We start from the raw sequence: 22,260 nt of genomic DNA, 5'->3' as shown, positions 1-22,260 counted from the left end.
AAATCATCAGACAGTAAAGCAAAGCCAATCTCCTGTCTTTCTGGAAAAGTATAGTTATTTCCTGGAATCTACAGTTAGTATATCTAAAGTAGCAGAATTCTACATACCAAATTAGTCCAGCTCATTAAACTTGAAAAAAACCACTGATGAAGAAACAGGCTTCCATATGCTGGAGTGTCCGCAACTGTAGGCCTCCTACAGGAGCGTTATTGCTGGGTATTGATGCAAGAACAAACTAAACAGTATGTGCTGCTAAATAAACATTGTACAATTGTGAGACCTCTGCTAACTACTTTGGGGAAAGCAGTGCACCCCTTTCATATTGTGTACATGACCATATCAGGCTGCTCCAGTCCGTAGACTGTTAGCAGACAGGTATCAATTTGTGGTGGACTCATGCAAACTTTATGTGAGTATGGCCCCAACACCAGGCTATGGCTCATGCAGTCATAAAAATCTTGAAGGGCTTAGTAAAAAGGGTACAGTTCATACATTTCATTCTGATCAAGGGCAAGCCTTTACCTGTAAGGCATTAGTAGAGGCACTTGCTAATGTGGAATTAATTCTCGAATACCCACATTCACATGGGGGGCTCAGTCTTGCCTGGTTCACATGAGGGCACACTCGGCTCCCAGCCTGGACGTCAATGGCAACCGTTCAGACACTTTTCAGGGAATATCTGGGGACTTGCGACCGAATGGAGACAAGCACACGGATTTGCTGGAGCACTGTTCCGGGCAACGGAAAAGACCAAACGCCGAAGGTAGGAGAGCAGACTGTCTGTGCTGGTGTCCACTGAAGCTTGCTGGGCAGAGGCGCAGGCAGGCAGTAAGGGTTGGAGCCATTCCTGGCATGTAGGAGGCGCCTGCCGTGGTCCATCGAAGGATGAAGGTCTGGGCGGCCCTGGGCTGAAACGGAGGTGACTGCGGCACCAGCCGCCAGGCGAGGAGGAGAGTCAAGCCGCCCCTGCTGCTTGTGAGTACCGTGCGCTCACACGGCCAACGCCGGCCAGACCCTGTGCGCTCAATCCAGTGCTACAGCGCACACACTCACCACAAATCACCCGGCACCCAACTCCTGCAGACTCCCTCCACCACCAGGTGCAAGCACTGCTCTCACAAGGGCCCCGAACCAGAGGGCTCTCTGGGTTCCTCATTGGACTCTTGACTTTGGTGACTTTTGTGCATCCAGCCATTTTTGGAGATGGTCTCCTTCCCGCCACGGACTCTCATGGACTTCTTTGCTTTTGCTTTTGTCCTGGCCGCCATTTTGCTGCTGCTCTCGGCAGCTTTTCTCTGGACCCCGACCCAACATCTTGTCCATTCCCTCGTCTTTTACCCTTTTCCCTCCTTTCCCCCTTGGCAATCCTCAAATGTTTCTTCCCATTTCTGATTTACCTTTTCTCCATACCCTTGTATCCCTCCCACCCTCCCTTGGTGCTGTGACTGCATCCCCCCTCCGACCCCACTTAATGGAACTCTGCTTTTCTGGGTTTTTGGGGGTTTTTTCCCCTGAGAAAATCTACTATGTGTATATATATATATATGTATATAGAGATAACTCTAATCACTAGTATATGCAGTAGACCTTTGTATTCTCTACCATTACTATATGACTCTTAGAGTATATCCATTTGTATCCCTTCCTTATGTATATAGAGATAACTCTAATCACTAGTATATGCAGTAGACCTTTGTACTATCTACCATTCCTATGTGACTCTTAGAGTATATCCATTCGTATCTCTTCCTTGAGTGACTTTACTACTTGTACATTTGCAATTTTCCTTTCTGTTTGTATCTCCTTCTTGTGTGACTTTACATCTTGTACAATTGCAATTTTTTCTGTTTGTATCTTTTATTAAACACATGTAATTCTAAGTCCTTATGTTTTGCAACTGGTTCTTATATAAAGTGCTCTGACACCTTCGGGTAAAGTTTGTGCAATAGAAAATAGCATTAAATAAAAATAAAATAAAATAAAAAAATAAACAAGGTCATCAAGAGAGCTAATGCCATGTTAAAACAAGCCTTAGCCGCAGGGTCTTAGACAATGATGGGTCATGGGTTCAGAGCCTGTTAAGTGTGCAAAGAGAATAAGCATTATGCTGAGAAATACAATTCAACAGCTCTCCTTACAAAATGTTATTCAGAGTGAAAATGTATGTACTGAACCTTCCAGGAAGAGAGGATCCAAATGATCTATCATGTCCTAGACTGTTGCAGGAGTTGCAGCATATCTGAGATAGTCTAAGCCAGACTACAGCCCCAATTCAATATCTAGTGACCCCTCATTACCAAAGGTTGTGTAAATGGTAGAAGTATTGGGATTGACAGAAGAGTTCAACCTCTTGATATCCTGTACCAGTGCTAGAAACGAAAATAACAAGAAATGTGATACTATGACAGTTGCCTGGGAGAAAGAGAATGAGACTGGTGTCCGTGGACACAGTGAAACTGTGTCCTGTGGACATTTCCTAAAGCCAGACGTGGCTTGGCAACCAGCAACTCTGATGCAGAGTGTGTGTCAGTCAGATTCCCCTCATAGATATGAAGTCCAGCCAGTATAGAGAACAGATCAACATGTGGTAAGAACTCTAGAACTGCTGACAAAGTAATAATACCAACTGGACCACCTCTGCAACATCCAATGACAATTTTGAATATTACAGTATCTGAAGCTCTCAAAATTAGAATGCAGAATAATCAGAATGCAAGACAATTCCTCTAAACGATGTGATGTTAGAGAGTCCACCCAGTCATATAACGAAACTAATGAAGTCTAATTTGCAAAATAAATTGAAGACATTTAAAGGTAGTATGAAAGAAAATATAGGACCACCATAGACTTATGTCTAACTCACACAGATATCAACTTTGTTAATGATTTGGTTAACAATAGTGTTTTTTCCTTTAAGGTGATACATAGAGAATAAGTTCCAGATTTAAAGAACCCTGCTGCAACACTTAGAATGCTAACAACCAACATGAAATACAAAGAGTTACTAGAGAAATGTTTTAGAGAAGAATAATAGCCACGTTGCTGCAAAATAGTTTCTATTGGGAGAAATTAGATTATCAAATTTTGAGATCAGAAGAAACTCCCCAAGTTCCACACAAGGTTTATCTTCATTTAGATGGTTACCACTGAATTGGACAGAAACACTGTGAAAAATCTGTTCATAGATCTACAGACACATGTTTTAAAGATCCTCATCTCACTGTTTAAAGCAGATTCCTTATGCTGACTGGTGTCGATATAACTCATTATCACCAAGAACATTATATTGGCACCAGCAATGGGTACAGTGGGTGGTTCATTGAAGAAAAATGCCCATGTTTTAAATCTCCATTGAAATGCAAAAATGATGCTAGATGTATTTTTATAACCAGAATACGGTAAGCTTAATTTGTATGTTTATTTCCAGACACAAGGTGAATTATTCAAGAGGATTGTTAGATGAATATGCAGAGAAAGTTATTGTGTTTGGAATCAACAACAACAGTACAATTGGCATGGGGAACAGAACGTTTGCAGATTCAAGGATCAGATACTTTTCTTTTAGTGTGTTATTTTCCAGAATATTTTGTATATTTAAATTGTACTATTCAATAGGTAATTTATGCAGGCTTCCCTACTGTTAATGAGCTGTTAATGCCTTTAACACTGAAAGGAAATTTTTCTCACTTCTCAAATGGGAGACAGCACTGAGTGAAGATGAAATGAAAGCATTGATTGCTAATGGTACTTTCAACAATGTGTCTCATGAATCTGGGAACTTGTGTTTGCGGTTTGCACACAAATTAATGTTATAAAAGATTTGACAAAGAAAAAGCAGGACCAATAGTGAATATAGCAGACCCTAAATATATCAGAATACACAACAACCCTTATATTATTTGAAAATTCTGTCAAATGTGGGTGAGTGATTTTTCAGAAGAAACCATACAACAATACATAGATGCATTGTACGAAAACGTGAATATTGATTTTGTTTTTTAAAGTTCAAAATAACAGAAAATAATTAAACTTTATTTAAGTGCATCAACTGATATGCATTTAAAACATTAATCTGCTGGAGAAACTCTTCAAAAGGTAAGAGTGGTTGATGCAGAAAAACATTCAGGGAACATTTAATGTAATAGAAAATTATTTCAAATAATAAAGATGAAAATATATTCAATTTAATAAAAACCGTAGTTTACTTTTTTTTTTTGTTTTTTTTTAAAAACCTTTATTGAGAAATGCAAGTTGTTACATGCGCAGGCCCACAACCACACGGGCCGGCCGCAAACGAATCAAAGAAACCAGAAGTCGAACAACAATAAAGTAAAAGGATAAGCTGTACGACCACCACACGTGGTCATGGGCACCCCAGGGCAAGAGGATACATTAGGTTTTCGTTTTTTTGTTATGATGAAGAAGTAGCGGCGGCTATCTCAAAGGCGTCACACCATCCAGTTTAAGAAACAGGAGATGAGGGGGGACGTACCCCGCAAAGCAATCAATATCAGGTGAGAACTCACACAGCTATGCGAACAATATGGTCGCCGAGGCAGCAACAGAGCAACAGGCAATACAGCAGCAAGTAGTGTAGCAGAGCATCATCCCATAAACCCACCCTCTAATGACAGAAAGGCATAGGCAAGTGGAAACGCCTGATAGAAAAAGGAGAAGAATTAAAAGAGACCGCCAACCCTACTGGAGAGACAGAGTACCCTCCCAAGAACAGACAGAAAAAGAAAGAGAAAGGGACCATAGAACAAAACAAACTAAAACAACAAACCCCCCCCACACCCACCACCCTGCACACCTGTAATGGCTACGGCCAACCCCACTAACAGCGTGCCTGTCGCCCAGGAACTGCCCCACAGAAGGAAAAAATATAAAGTGGAGGAGGAGAGCGACAAACACACTCTCGGACACCCTTACCCCCCACCATTGGCGACCTCCCCAAAGCATATCAACAAACCATTAAAAGCAAGAAGCAAGCGTCCAGCTGGGGAGGACATCAACCAAGTCCAACCACCTCCCGGAGAGAGCCAAGGCGAGTTCAAATCCGCATTAAGACACATGTCGCCCAAGTGACAACAATTTCGAGAGAAAGAATACAGCAGCCCATTCGAAGCAATGGTGACGTGTCAAAGCCGGATACCAGATGAAGTCAGCCCTGGCCAGTGCGACTCCGCGTAGAGCCTCATGTCCTCCGAAGCACAATAGGCAGGAGACAGTCAAAATGTCTGCGGAGGTGCGGGGCATCTAAATCCAAACAAGGACCAGGCACAAAATGGCGGAGTCCACAGAACCAGCAGGGCAAGATGGAAAGGAAAGACCGACTTCTCCAATAGTTTCGGAAGGACTTTCTACTGCGAACAGGATCATAGGCAGCGAGGGTCCGCCGGGCGGGGAGCACGTAGGGAAGACCATTGATAGTGACGGGTGCAGAGTAAATCGGGCCAAAAGAATCCAAATGAGCCAAGGCAGGTCGCCGGTCAGGAACCTCAGAACGATGGGTAAAGTCCTCCACCGGTATCAAAGGATGTTGGTCACATGTCACTGGGTCGTCGTCCGGTCCCAGGCGAATGTTTTCCAGCTTTTCCGCGAGCCGGTGATACGTGACGGTAAGCTGGGTATGGAGCGCCCCTATGGCGGCCATGATGGACCTCAACAATGGTGCGCCATCCGTCCGCTCCATCCCCCGGGCCACAGGGACGAAGCAGGACTCGAGCCCCGGGATCACTACCGAGGCTCTAGGCACACACAAAGCAGATGTAAACTGCGGGCGCTCTCACCACCGGCAAACACTACACCTTCTTCAGCCGCGGGGGACAGCCCTCCGACCTCGTCTCCCCAACAAGGTCTCCGGGCGGCGTCCCCGGTCCGCGGCTCAGGATGATCGGCGTCCGTCACGATAATATATCTTCGTCGCCTATTAAAGACTGGATTGCGATGCAGAGTCTCAAAATCCAAAGTCGCAGGACCGGACTAGACTAGACCCCGGAAATCGAGGTCCCGGCGGCAGCCCTGAAATAGGCCCAGAACAAAACACGACAGAACTCTGTCACCCAAGCAGTTAGAAAGACCGGGTTTGCACCAATGGTGTCAGGCAGACTTCATACACCCAGGCGCCCGGTGGTGGTATAGAATGAATAGCAGGATATATGGACCGCCGGTGGAGGTCGACGGAGCCGGGAGCTTACGCGGCCATCTTGAATCGTTGCGTAGCTCCTCCCCGTAGTTTACTTTTGATGCTGTCAATAACACATCAGAAAGTTATAGATATGAACAGGAAGAGTTTAGAACTGCATTTAATTGCAGACAAGAACTGAAATCATATAGAGTTCCATGGAACCATGTTAGTGATGTTGAAATATTTTGTCTATATAATCGGAGCAATCATAAAATAAATGCTAAGTGAGATTCTATGTATATTGTAATTTCAGTACAAGAGTTGGAATTACTGGCTTATACTTCATATGAAAAATGAATTCTTACAGGGTTACTACTTGAATTCATTACGATACCTATTAATGTGTTACACGTTGATGATGTCTCGTAACGAAAAATGATGGGCTGTACACATAGCTAGCACGAAAAACCAATGGTACTGGACCGATCCTTAAAGGATAAACACCTATTGTAATAATCATTCAACTTTTTGTTAGAGCAGCTAAATAGTCAACTCGCAGTAGCATGAGCACATTTTCATATAAAGATACAGGATGTTCGACAACCAATTGATTTAAAAAAAGGGTATGTGTTTATTATATTCAATTGACCAGTGAATTCAAAAAGAACATGAGAAAGCCAGGTCAAGGCGAATAGATAAAAAGGGTTGCTCCAGATGGAACGTGCAAGGGGGAGTGCTCATGTGTAAGGAGTTTGGAAGGAAATTCAAAGGGGAAAGGAGTTCCCAAAGAAAGATTAAGGGGCATGTTTTCAAAATTGTACAAAGGACTGCAACCAATACACAGTCTTCATGGCCTGGCCAAACAAAACATGATATGTATATACTCAGTTCGCATAATTCACAGAGTATAAGGAATTGTATCTCCTGTTACAGGCAAAAAACCGGAAGCAGCGGATAAAGGGGCACATGCATCAATCTAGGATTTTGCATTTCCTAAAAAGCGAAAATTAAGGAATCGCTATTTAGGAATTGCAAAATCCTATGCATCATGAAATCCTAATTTTTTTTAGGATTTCTTAAATTTCGGAATTTGCGATTCCTTAATTGCAAATCGCAATTAAGGAATGACATTACATTGATTCCTATGGGCCTAGAGGCCCATAGGAATCAATGCCGTTTTGCATTTCTTTGTTTAGGAAATCGCAATTTGTTGATGCATTGCAAGGGTGCAGAGGGGGGTCCAAAGGGCCCCCCCACCTGCACCCCTGAAATGTATTTTAAAGTGCATGTTTCACACACACATGTCCTAAGGACATGTTTGTCTGTAACATGACACTTTTCAAAATGCATTTTTGTGCTTTTTGAAACAATTTCGCAAATTAACACGAGGGTCAACCTTGTGTTAATTTGGACTTCCTATTTCAAAATTTGCTTTTTTTTAAAAAATGATGCATTGCATTTAAGGAATCGCACAAATGCGATTCCTTAAATGCATTCGCATTTTTAGGAAATGCAAAAAAAAAACGAATTTTGAAAAAATGTTTCATGCATCCCAAAAACGTATTTAGGAAGCGCAAACGGCCGAATTTACCGATTCGCACCGTTTGCACTTCCTAAATAGGTTGATGCATGTGCCCCAAAGATCCAAGGCTAATTGGGGGATATCGTCGACGTTTCGATCCAACTTGACAGCAAAAGGGGAAACTTCCACACGGATCTTCTACAATATTTAGAAGGCAATATCTATACAAGATGATATTCTGACAATGGTATTCTGGTACCCTACCTTCCTTCTGCTTTTAAAGGGAAGTATTGGAACAGGACTACTTCTAGAAGAGGAGTGTTTATCTAGTGAAAGAATACTAACAGACTTAAGGCAAAACAGAAGGCTTCTGGCTTTAGCTACGTCTGCTAAGGCCTCGCCTCCTGGGATGCCTGACGGTCCGCCACAACCAGGTTTTCCCTCACACCGCGCGCCGGACCAGCTGCGGCCCCTCTTCTGTACTATGGACGCAGGAACAACTTAAGCTCTGCCTGGCTCCCAAAGGCCCTCAGGCGGCTCAGTTACATCTGTGAGCCCTTCTCACTCCTAATTGTTCCTAATACGTTAACACGTTGAGCGACTAATGCAGCCTAATTGGGACACTTTCACATGGATGACAGGGAAGCAGACAGCAACCCTGCCATTGGCTGTTCCGTTCCAGGGATTCCGAACGCGGGCACTCAATCACAGCAGGCTGCACTTCGGAAATGGTGAGGTGTGCCCCAAACCTTCTTTTCCTCAGTAGAAAGGAAACATGCTCTGTGATTATTTGCACCTCAGACACTGATGGGGTAACTTAATTGGTGTGAGGAATCATTTGACCCTGGACCTTGTGATTTCACAGGAATGACCCCCACCCAATACTTGCAGCCACTCAGGGAATTTCCAGTTACGCTAAGATGGCCAAAGGCCAATGAGTAGACTTCAGAAAGTATTAAAATGCGTTGGCAATTCAGTAGGTCTCACCTTCGAGATCTTTAGCTTTGCCAGTACCTTTAGGTGCAGTAGCAGCCGGTGTTATGTCGGTGTGGAGGGGGAGGGATGTCACAGGGCAACATAAAAATATTAATACATAAAAAAAAATTACCTGCAGCCAGCCGCATTGCGCTCCTCTCCTAGCGGGCACAGGCTCCCAGCCTCCCCTGCAGCCAATACTGACACTGGTCTCATCAAGAGAGCAGCATCAGCATTGGCCTGAGCAATCTGAATTTGCGCTCACAGGGAGACTGGGAGCCTGTGCCTACTCTCTCCAACCCAACAATGAAGCTGGGTTTGGAGAGAGCTTCAATACGCATAACAGTTTGGTCGGCCAAATCGTCATGCGCACTGAATCACAGCGCACTACCACTCCCCCTGTGCCTGTCATCCCCGAGCCCTGACCCCAATACTCAACAGGAAAGGAAAAATAATAATAACATGTGTTTATTATAGTTGTATTTTTCCTTTGTTGCCGTTTTGAGGTAGGTGGGCAATGCTCCTCCATCCGCAAATGTTTAGGTGATGCTGTACAGCATGAGCAAGATGCGATGCAGCACGGGCCAAAGGTTAAAAAAAAGCACAAAAAAAGGTGCAATGACACAATGGCAACAGCTGCGTCATTTTGTAGACACGCATAATGCATGCGCTCCTTCAAAACGACGAGCGCCCCATTTGTGTTAATTCACCAATCCGAGATGGATAGGTAAATCGTTTTTTACAGTGAAGGTGCAGGCAGCAATTAGCTGCCCGCCCCCTCCCTAAAAATAAATAAAAGACAGGGATTTCTAGTATGAGCACTCTAAAATGCAGCACTGAAAGGTGTTCCCAAACCAAAGATATGTTTTTAGGTCTCGCCCTGGAATTCGCATCCGAAGGATGCGTCCAGGTTGGAGACTTATAGTTATCTGACTCGGGGGAATGAGGACAAGAAAGTGTGACGAGCTTTTGAAGGCAGATTTGGGTGCGCGAACGCGCACGTTCCGTCCCGCGCCCATCCCGCGCCGTGCACATGCACGTGCATATACACAAACAGACAGACACTCGCTCACACACACCCCCTCTCCCCCCCACAGTCACACACACAGACTCCAAGACACATACACACACGCACGCACGCTCACACACATACACAGCCCCCCACCGCCGCACGCGCACACATGCCCCCCCGCCCTCGCAGCTCAGGCGCGCATATACACAAACACACACATGACCCCCCCCCGCCCTCGCAGATCATCAACAAGGCGAAGCCACACTCACCGGCTTCCTTGGTGCGGCGGCGGCTCCTCTCATCGGCAGCTGCAGGGCCCGGCAGCAGGACTCTTCCTCCCTCCTTCGGCACCGGGGCGCAGGGTAGGCTCCTGCCTGCTCCGGTGCTCCAAACAGCCGCGGTTCTTCCGTGGAAGGCGGGGTAGGCTCCCGCCCTCCTACTTCCTGTTTCCGGTTGTCCCGCCCGGCCTGCCTGACTTCCTGGTCGCAGGCCGGCGGGAGGAGTGCGAATCCTCCAAATGCTTTCTGTAATCCAATTCCTAGCAGACTTGTTTAAGCTGACGGGCATTTCTTTATGGTGAATTCAAGTCCTAAATCAGCTGCTAAACCCTGGAATGGCGGTTTTATAGGGGTACCTCCGCTGTCTAAAGCATTAGCTTGCATATTTATCTAGCCTCCGAGGTGATTTTGCGCAGACATTCTGAGTCTGTAATTTCAGTTTGTTCCATTTTGGGCGAGGGGTAAATTTCTACCACCCCAGCTCCACCCGATGACCCCATTCCTCTGTTCCTCATTGCGTCCTGTCAACCCTTCCCAACTTTAAACAATGGCACTTGCTAAATCTCTAAAATATTCAATTTTTCAGGAAACGCTGGAATATTACAAACAGCATTATGGACTGTTTGTCACGGATGAGGAGCCACGTGTCTAAGTGAGCACGCACACGGTCTCAGACTGCTGGAGTGGCAGCAGCCTCCCCTGATTGCGCACTCCGAATAATTTGTATTATTATTACACAGACTGTCACACACTCGGGGTGGGTGGCAACAAGTAGCTGGAAAACAACAACGCTTACTGTTCTTGAGTTTTGAATGATCCGACTCAGCCAGATATCGCTGCATGACTGGCACATCGGCGGTGACTCTCTTCAAGGCATCTGGCTCACCTCAGGTCACGAGAGAAGTTTGAACCACTCCAGGGCAGTCCTATCAATCCAGGCTGCAGTGGCGGCTGTCCTTCGACGGGATTCCTAATCTGCTGGTGCCACGGCCGCTGCAACCCAGTGACGGTCAGCCTTGACTCAGTCACAGATTATCTGCGCCTTCCAATACCTGTACAGCACTCTCCCTCGTGTGCTTAACATTGTGATGGAATGGAATGTGAGAGTTAAAAGCACACCTGTAGATGTGTGGTATGTACGCCGGCAGTTCTGGTTAGCTCTGCATTTCCCCATATGATATATATGTTAGGCAGAGGTCTAAAGAAGGGAAACCAGTTGCATTTTATGATAAATAAGATAATAGATTTACAGAGGAGTACATATTGCATTACAAATGCTATAGGTATCACATTTGCGAAAGCTATAACTATTGGCATTGTAAATGACAAAGCTATTAATTTCGCTATTTTCAAAAACAACACATAAATAAAAACTTAGCCATTTACTTTGCCATTTACAATACCAATAGCTCAAACTTTCATAATGCGAGACCTATTGCATTGCAAATGCTTGTTACTATATTTGACGTTTAGTTGTCAAGTTTTCAAACAAATGGAACTTGAGGGCTCACAACAATGTCAATAACATAAGGGTGTCGCAGTTCAGGGGTGCACATTACAGTGGATGATTTGATGCCATTTCTAGTTTTTCTGTTGGAATAGTACAGTGCTGTGCTGGTTTTTGGTAGGTTCGCATTTCACAAATACCACATACATATACACACAATACTTCAGCTGGGGCTACCTCTGCTCTTCTTTTCTCCATGGCCTCCTAGCATCTCTGTGATTGAATTATGTCAGTGATGTGTGGTATTGCTGTCTGTGGCCTCATTCGACCTCCCTGAATAGGTTTGCCACCTTTCCTGGAGAAAAATACTGGTCATTTGCTCACGTTGTAAAATTCTGCACAGGCCCGGACATGATATTAATAGGACTTTATAGGAAATCGTCTGTACTTATTTTTAAACCTGGCCTTTCGGCCTTTGTTTACTTTAATTACCAGTTTTGGATCATTACTGAAGCTTAAGAGCACATTTTAAAGTGATATATTCTTATAATTTATGTTTAAAATATTTATGGATAAAAGAAAAAATACCAGCTCTAAGTGATTTTCATAATTTTTGTACCAGCCGGTACATTAAAATACTGGTCCAGCAAAAACCGGTCCAGTAGACCATAAAATAAGCCCGCAAACCGCCACAAAACGGCTGACACACTGACCTGTCAGAAACTGCCTGACTGCTTTATAGGCCAGCACATGTGTCAAATGAACTCTCTCGGCTCTCAGTGCTGCTGCCATTCACCGACCCACCCACACAATCCACACAAGCTAGTTGTCTGCTCATCCATTACACACACAAAATCCACCCATCAATAGAACTCTATCCAGCCATTCACCCTCCCATCCATACCAAGGTGACCGATGTGTGAGGAGCCACATGCCACCTAGGATCTGCACGGCTACAGGGTGTAAAACATAAAACACCAAGAAAACTCTGACAACTATACATTGGTTATGACAATCTTTGGATGCTGAGATCATCTTGAGCTACGTTTGCATCAAAATAGTTCTTAAACTGGAAAGGGAACTGTCCTCTGTGTCAGCAGCTGAACACCCTCTGAGACGACGACCTACAGAGCTTCAAAGCTGAGAAGTAGGTGTATGAGAGCTTCTCACCCTGCCAAACACCCTGACTCTGCCCAACTGTGATTTTCAACTTGCCGTATCAGGAAACACCGGGAGTTTAGAGCCAGTGGTGTCTAAAGTCTGGTCTCGCACCTTGCCACGCACCAAGACTCCCTCCCAGTTACCCTCCTGTCTTACCAAGATCCCTTACCTCAGTCACCAGCTCGTTTAAAAGACTCTGACAGCTGTAGTCAGTGGCTTTCCATTCATATCTAGCTATGTGCAGAGTGGAGACCTGCCTAAGCCGCAGAGCCCTTGTTGTTGTCACCCTCTGTTCCTGCATCCTCACTCGCCTAGTGAGTCCACAAATGATCTTGGGAGCCACAACCTCTTACACAGCCTCCTTCAGGAACTCTCCATGACAGAGCCGGCGTCGGAATTGCATCACCCTGTTGTTGCAGGTTTCTCCGCTCACCGACACTGTGGGCTACATTTTACTGAGAGGGTGTCAATGGCTTTACCAACATCTCCTTTAGCCTCTTGGGATTCCTTCACTCTCTGCTTTGTAGCATGCTGACTCTTGAATGAATCAACTTTTCACAATCTTCCACATTTGATCATCTGTCTTCTAAGGCAGCCGCATACCCAGTGGCATAGCAAGAGGGAGGCGGGGCAGTCTTTCCCGGGCTGCACAAGTTTTCGGGCCAGCGGCCTTGCAACCACTCCCCCCTGTTGTTACATGTGGCCACACCGGGCAGCAAAGAAAGGATTCGTTCGCCAGACCCCCCCCACCTGCTCTGATGGCCGCTGTGGGGCAACAAAGGCTGAGACTGCCATGGGCAGCAAAAGGCCTAGCTACGCCACTGCCCATACCTGGGAAGACTATAGCAGACACTTACCACAGCTGTATAAGTCACAGAAACGTAGTTCTCTGACTACTCGCCACTCTCGTTTGATATCTATTACCAAAAGGCTACAGCCAGGGGCGTAGCTTAGTCAATGAGATTCGGGGTGTGACTCTCAAATTTCCCAAATAGAAAAGTACTTGGCCGGAGGATGAAGAGGTGAGATGAGCAAGGTTCGGAGTAGACTGCTCCCAAAATAAACAGGGTGTGAACTGATTTGTATTGGGAAGACCTCTGTCTAGATGGACACAGAGGGTGAAACATAATGGGTTTGAATGCAAACTGAGTGAATGCCACAAGTGAGACAATTTGCTAGCAGTCCTCCAGTCAACGTTTGGCTGTTTGAATCCCAGTAGTACTCCTGGAAACCTGAGACTGGTGCAATTTTGCAAACCTACTAATGCCAATGTTCGTGAATTCCAAAAATTAGTGAATTTGTACCCATTCAAAGAGAAATTCTATGGGTGCAGATTTACTACTTTTTTGTAAACCAGTCATTGTATATATTTATGATACTGATCCAAAAACTGAACAAGTTAAAACATCTTAGTGAAAAAAGGAAGAGAAAAAAAAAACAACATAGACATAACAGACCCGACCCAGGGTCCCCAGGCTCAACTACCAAGTCAAAAATACATTTGAGGAGTGTCATACCCCCAAACACCCCAGCTGAAGCTACACCCCTAACGGTCCCACCTGGGCTTGGTAGTTTTCCCTGGGAACTCATGACTACAGTCATTTACAACACAACGACACTAGGATCACTTATTTTAAGTTAATTTTTAATGCATGCACTATTCTTCATCTCTCCTGCAAGAAACCTTGATGGTAAAGTTAAATTGGTGCATGTGGCATGGCTATAGGTTTACAGTCCTTGCATTTTATAAATCATTTTACTAAGTGACTGACGGCTCCATGTACTAAGCTCAAGTTGCAGAGGCATGCAGGCAAATCAATAGGGCGAACAAAGCCATAGCCGAACCATTGGTCTGGCTTGCCACGAAGATCCACACATGAGCCGAGCCATGAAAATGTTTGCCATGCAATGTAAAAATATGATACAATCTCTTCAAATAAAAAAAGTGTGTTTCTTTAACTTTCAGAAGTGTTTCAACTTAGTACTTCATAGACAGACAATTATAAACATGGACTTAGAAACAGTAATGACTTGTGCCCCCTACAAGAATATGCCACTGGTGAACTAAGAGACAAGTCAGTAATCATGTAAACCCTAAACGTTGTCTGGACTCTTTATTATAGAGGGAGCAACAAGAGGTGATTGTACAAAGTACATCCTGACCTCTGTTACTTAAACGTGTACTTATTAACCTTTCAAATAAATAAATATGTGATAAAACATAAAAATGGCCCCTGTGAACTAAAATATTTCTAAAGGATCACATTATTTGGACAAGAAGGGAAGCTGCTATTGATTGCAGGTTATCTGGTTTTACATTTTGAAAATCAGCCACGAGATGGCTAGCTCTCTCTCTCCTGTTTAAGTCAAAGGTCTTTGTTTTGCATTTCATTCTTGAGTCATGACGAGAAAAACTGACAAAGAAATGACAGACCTGAATAAGAGCCACCAGACCCAACTGAATGTATGACATTACAACACATACATTTACAATGTATGCCTTCACAACGCAGTTTTTGCATAGCAACATCCTGTACAACGCACTCCATTACATCGCATGACACTACATCGCATTTTTAGAAACGACCTACACAACGCATTCCATTACATCACATTATACCTTTACAACGCATACCATTACAACGCATACCATTACATTGCATGTAAGGTAAGTATTGGATAGTATAGGGGTAAAAAGTACTATTCTAACTCCAGGGGGTACAACAGTAGGGTAAGTGTTGGATCGTGTAGGGGTACAAATTACTATTCTAAGTCCAGGAGGTGCAACAGTAAGGTAAGTATTGGATAGTGTAGGGGTACTATGTGTTGTAATGGTATGCGGTGTAATGGTTTGCGTTTTAATGCTTGCGTTGTAGTGACATGCGTTGTGAGGGATGTTGCGATGTAATGACTGCGCTGTAAGTGTAGTGCGATGTAATGGTTGCGTTGTAAAGATTATTTCCGGACCCAACTATTAAGCCAAGAATGCATGTATTTGGGGGTGTCACACCTCAAACATCCCCCACTAAAGCTACACCCCTGGCTACGGCATTCTAAACAAACATACTCCTCACAAGAATGGAGGAGTCCTACCCAAAACACACAAAACCAAAAAGCATCATGCAATAGCAGTCCTCCTCCTTCTCATTCTAACTGCTATCAATTTCAATCAAGCCAATACAGAATAGAATAATCTGCTTAAGGGGGGGGAGAGCAAATGGGGTTGTGGGGGGGGGTATAAAAAAAATTTACCTTCAACTTCCTCCTTTGCGCTCTTCTTCTCCTCTTCACCTCGTCAGGAAGGCATAGGCTCCCAGAATGCCATGCGGCCAATCCTGAAGCTGTTCTCACGCATGAGAGTAGGTCCAGGATTGGCCTGAGCACCATCGATTTGCACTCCAGGACAGACTATGTGTCTGTGCCCGATCTGTCAGAGAGAGCTTTCACTGCGCATTATGGTTTGGCAGGCCTCAGACGGCCGGCCAAACCATCATGCTCAGGGATGGGAGTGCACTACCACTCTCCTCAGTGCCTGTCATTTTCAGGCCCCGCCCCCAAGACTCAGCAGGAAAGGAAAAATAAAACGCATGTTGTTATATTTTTCCTTTCCTGCCATTGTTGGGGGGTACGCTCCTCCGCTATAGCGGAGGATGTGCCGCTGATACCGCTAAGTACTACCACCAATTAATCGAGGCTTAATTTGTAAAACAAGTGTCAGGGGCCACAGTTTTTCTCAGAAATGGCCGCTGGTGCTACTAAATGTCAGGCTTCTGAATACCAAGGCTGTCTAATTGTAATTCCACTGTGTGCCTCTTTTAGCCACCATCATAAACTCCTTGCCCCTGTATTTCCTTCTTGTAAGTTCTTTTTCTTCCCTTCTACCCTACTCTACTCTGTCAATGTTTTCCTACAGTTCCCTTCCTCCACCTTCCTCCCTTTTCTGCCTTTCACTCTCTTGCTCTGTTTCAAAGTGTGAAAATAAAAAATAAGCCCTGGTGCCGAATAAAAGTAGTGCCACCGGGCCCCACCTGCAACTCCCAGCTCAAATTAAGTGCCGCACTTAGTCATCCTTCAAAAAACTTGACATGTTATGGTTCATAAAATGTCATTATTAGAAATGATTTAAATCATTTCAATGGTGGGAGCACAAATGAAAATCACTTCATATTTTGAAATGTTTTAAATCATTTCGGTAGCGGAGGACACTGTTGGCATGCTGATTCTGTACCTCCCAACTGCCCACTAGTTCAATGAAATGTTTACACAATTCTTTGTCGTTGAGCCATCTGACATGTTTCGTGCTGTTTGGCAATCTTCAGAGCAGAGTCGCCTTGTGTATTGTTGAACATACTCAGTACAGTTACTTAGCTCAAGTACTACTCTCCATGCTAATGCACAGCCTGGTGGCTCGTCAGCTGCAAGCAGCCCCCACTGGCCGGACCTGCAACAATTTCAGTGAGTGGGTGCACACTGCTGGCACGCTAACACCAATCCTCCCAATTGCATTATGGTATATGCAGTTCACTATAGTGTATGTACTTTCATTCTTAAGTATTGGCCATTCCATGTCGGAGCTATACACCTCTGAACGAATGCTTCATACTGTATAGCATTCTTCAGCAGAGAGCAGTCCTTTGTTGTTGGTGTGTATTACTTGCTGCTGTCAGATTCACAACAATCAAAGCTTTGCATGCTAGGATCTGGCAAGTAAGTGACATCATGGCGGACTCAAAGACTTCTTCTTATGCAGATAACTAAATCCCTGCAGGTGAGTTAGAGGTCTGTGCTCAGGACATTGCTTTTTTAATACACAGATAGGTAATTCCCCACCATCTCTAACATTGGGGCACAGCCCACCCCCTTCTATCGAAGCCCACCCTTGACCCTTTGATCTCAGACCATTCTCCAAGCTACCATTCTTGGCAAAGATCATAGAGACAGCTGTCCTACTACAACTCCAGGCACACATTTCAAAAGGGAGCTCCTGAACTCGTTTCAATCTGGATTCTGATCATAACGTTGCACTGAAAAAGGGATACTCATGACACTGTGGCATTCACCATGACAGGGACACTCATAACACTATGGCATTCACCATGAGAGAGATACTCATAACACCATGGCATTCTTAGAGGTAGGGATTAAGTAATGCAACCCGTCCAGTTGGACTCACAGCCGGACTGAGATCAGAACCCAGCCCTGGCAATTCCAGTTGACTGCCCCCCCTCCCCCAGGGGTTTCCGCACCTGGGGCAGGGGGTGGCGGGTAGGACATGTGGCGGGTGATACTGTCAAGCACCGCTGCCACATTTGTTACAGGAGGCCGATATTGCAGCACTGCTGCAAAAGCAGCCCTAATAACAAAAGCGGCCCCCACAGGTCAAAAACCAGCCCCCACCCTTCCAGCCAACCAGGAAAACGTCCAGTGCCCGTTACGGCCAGTCCGGCACTGGCTGGAATTATCATCTGCATTTGACACTGTCGACCATGAAACACTTCTCACTAAACCTATTGCTGGAGAAACTAAATTGTCAACATCCCTTCTTTTCAACTCTTCTTACTTAGGACAACCGAAGCTACGACCCTCCCTCTGACTTCAGAACAACAGTACAAACATTAATTTTATCACACCGTAATGCGCCAACAGCCCTTCAGAGGTTCTGTTGCACCTCTCAAGCCACTCTACATGGAGCAGTACTAGACCAGGCACTTAAGAAAGGGAGGAGGGATACAGATGCTTCTTTGAAGTGTAAGGAGAGGTCCCACCTCTCCCCCGCAACATTTTCCCCAGAGGTGTTATTATCCCCTACAGACTGTTAGCTAGCTCTGTGAGGAACCCTTTCCCTCTTTTGTGCCTTCATTTGAATTCCCACTCCTACCCCTCCTTCCTGCTGACGCTAGATGACAAAGACTTTGTTTTGACTAATATGGGGGGTTGTTACACAATGTGGCCTATTCACCAGCTGCACTTTATAGTACATTTAGTATTACTACAAAAGCACTACTCACATATTACAAATTGTTATTCATAAACTTAAATGCAGAAGTTGCTGCCCCGCCTATCTTTTCTACGTGGAGTTCTCTTCCTCGGTTGGGGAGATCTCCTCACATGTAGGCATATAATTTAGTAGCAAATGTGTGGGGACCTGGGGGAGTTGCTGTAAAATGGGTAATACTTATTACTGAATGGGAGGGCATTGGGGAGTGATGCAGAGAGGCTTAAGGTGGAAAACGGAGGGGTTACGGGAAGGACATGCAAATATAAACTGACAAAATAGTAAGCTCATTGATATTTATAAACTACACTCTAAAAAGCCAGAAAGGATCCAAAATCTATACTAATATAATAAAGAGAGAGTCCAAACGTTTGAGGCGGGTAATCTCAGGAACCACAGCACCAATCACAACACCCAATACAGCGTTGGAAAGGGCAGTTGCAGCAGAAGGACATAGGCTATGCAGACGCCCACATATACATTTAAAAGGTAAAAGAACTGTGCCAGCAAAGTAGTCCCTTGTGGGCGTGTCTGCGTTGTGCTGTGGGCGTGTGCTGGGGCATGACAAACGCTGGGGGCGTGTGGTACGTTCCGCCCTTCATGCCATGTCTCATATCGTGTGCTAATCCCACCTTTAAATACCCCTGCACCCCATAATCATAACCCACCCATAATCCTTAAAATACCCCAACACCCTTAAACACTAACCCATCTTAACCCTATAAATATACCCTGTACCCCAAAACCCAAACCTATTCATACACCCTAAAAATACCCCTGTACCCCAAAACCCAAACCTAGCCCTGAACCCTATAAATACCCCTGTACCTCAAAACTCACACCTACCCCTGAACCCTAAAAATACCCATGTACCCCAAAACCCAAACCTAGCACTGAACCCTAAAAATACCACTGTACCCCAAAACCCAAACCTACCCCTGAACCCTAAAATACCCTTGTACCCCAAAACCCAAACCTTGCTCTGAACCCTTAAAATACCCCTGTACCCCAAAACCCAAACCTACCCTTGAACCCTAAAAATACCCCTGTACCCCAAAACCCAAACCTAGCCCTGAACCCTAAAAATACCCCTGTACCCCAAAACCCAAACCTAGCCCTGAACCCTTAAAATACCCCTGTACCCCAAAACCCAAACCTACCCCTGAACCCTAAAAACACCCCTATACCCTAAAACCCAAACCTAGCCCTGAACCCTAAACATACCTCTGTACCCCAAAAGCCATACCTATCCCTATACCCTAAAACTACCCCTGTACCCCATAACCCAAAACTATAGCTGAACCCTTAAAATACCCAAACACCCCAAAACATATACCTCCGTACCCCTAAACATATACCCTTATACCCATACTTACCTTATCCAAACATTAAAAAAGAACATGCTTTTACCATTCATGCATTTACAACAAATTGTATGAATTGTAAATGTATGCGTGGTAAAAGCATATAAAATGTAATGCCATGCTTTATAATGGCATTGCGGAGTCATGGTACTTTCGTAATGAGAGTATGCGGAGTGATGGTATGTGGAAAGAAAGTTGCGGAATAATGGGTGTTTACCCTCCCCCGGTAAGTACATTGGTGGCACAGCAGCCCACATTTCTAGCAACATACTCATATTTTTTCACCACCCATTTGAAAAATGCACTGGTCTCTCTCATTGATGGCCAGCACAGACATACACTATTAGACACACCTCCCGCCACAAGTTCTAGAATTAAGAACTTTAGAGCTGGGGAGCTACGTTCAAATCTCGGCATCAGCTCAACATCCTGTGATTCCAGGCAAATCGCTTTGTCTCCCCGTGCCTACCACAAATGATTGTGTTCTTCTGTAATGTAAATTGTGCTCATGCCATGTTGTCGAGTTTGCACTATACAATATTGCAAGGAAAAATAAAGTAGGGAAACTCAAGTTCAAGCACTACTGAACGCGCACTCTTAAGTGCATCAGCAGTGCACTGTGAATCGGAGCGTTTCACAGGCCTGTCACAGATAAGAAATGCTATCAAAACGAAATCCTACAAAACAATATACTACTGGCAGGCAGTAATTCATACCTGGACAACGTCTGGACGGGCTGCTAGTAGTCATATATTCCAGGCAAATATGCCTCCTTTTCAAGCATGCCTTTACGCCGTATGCGATTACAATGCGGTTCTTACAACGACCGCGTTGTAACAACGCATACCATTACCATGCAAGTCGGAACAACGACTTGCGGAAGGGGGCGTTGGATGTTGGAATAGTATAATTTACTATTCCCACTCCAGTCTGTGCGGACAGTAGGGCAGGTGCTGGATTTTAAATACACCTTCTACCCCCTCCGCAAGTCGTTGTTTCGACTTGCGGGGTAATGGTATGCGTTGTTACAATGCGGTCATTGTAACTACCGCGTTGTAATTGCATGCAGGGTGATGCCTTCGTTGTGAGGGCTGTTTAACATTCAAGCCCTGTGTTGGAGTACATCTAGCACCACACATTAATACTCACACTGCAACATGAGAGATTATATATATATGGAGCGATGACCTTTAACAGGCTTAATGGCCCGTCTAGAATAGACTACATCTTATTGGATGTCATATTGTGGTGTGATCTAATAGACATGGAGGTAGTACCTTCGCAGGACAGCGACCACAACCCCTTATGTATGAAGCTAAGTTGGGGTAAATCAAAGGGAAGTGGGAATAAAGTCCTCTTGAGGACAACCAATGAGTTCGCCCCCTAAAATGGCAATCGCAGGCTGAAATGGGATAAGGTTCAATTCCAGGAAGGGAATCTTGAGAGGATTAGAGCGCACGTAGCAGATCTGACTGTAGAGCTGGAGAATCTTGAACTGGAAAATGGTAGTGCCCAGGGGCCGTCCTTCTCCTTGGCTTATAAAAACGCAATAGAGGAAGTAGGACAATACTTATTATTCCAGGGTAAAAGTGGTAGAGTGAATAATAAACTGGTCAAATCCAGTAACCCCTGGTACTCGGACCAGTGTAAGGTAAAAAGGAAGGAGTTAACAGTTGCCCTGCTTAAAAAGAATCCCTCACTAGTTAGAGCGGCTAGAAAGGATTATGCGAGGGTATTAGTGTTGGCCAAACGAGAGTGGGAGGAACAACATTGGCAGGATCTTAAATCCGCAGCCAATAAGAAGAATGCCACGCTGTTCTGGGAACTGATTAACAAGGCTAGGCAGCAAAGCAGGCAATCTATCGCTAACCATATAACAGAACAACAATGGTATTCCCACTTCTCTGCACTGTATGGCGGGATAGAAGTGATATGTTCACCTCCCTTAGACCCCGATATTAGGGCCCCATCCCCACTGGTGTTTGAGGAACCATTTCTGCCCTCTGAGGTATCATTGGCCATAAGACACCTGACCCCGAGGAAGGCAGCTGGCCCTGATGGGATACCAGGGGACCTCCTTTTGGACGAACCTGTAGCCTGGGCCAGACTCATTGCCTTAATAATGAATTTGATCTCAAAGGGCTACCCTGTGCCAGACTCGTGGAAGGGAGCAGAGGTGGTAACTGTGTATAAAAAGGGCACCAGAGATGACCCTGCCAATTACAGACCGATCAGTCTGATAGACGTGATCCAGAAGGTGGTTGGCAGGGTCATCATCTCCAGGGTGGGTGTCTGGATGGAAGAGGAGCATGTCCTTTCTCATTTCCAAGCAGCGTTTCGACAAAAGGTGGGCACGATGGACCAGGTCTTCCGTTT

This window comes from Lissotriton vulgaris, chromosome 7 (assembly GCF_964263255.1).
Source record: "Lissotriton vulgaris chromosome 7, aLisVul1.2, whole genome shotgun sequence".
NCBI classification, from domain to species: Eukaryota; Metazoa; Chordata; class Amphibia; order Caudata; family Salamandridae; genus Lissotriton; species Lissotriton vulgaris.
This window is presented reverse-complemented; position numbering follows the sequence as displayed.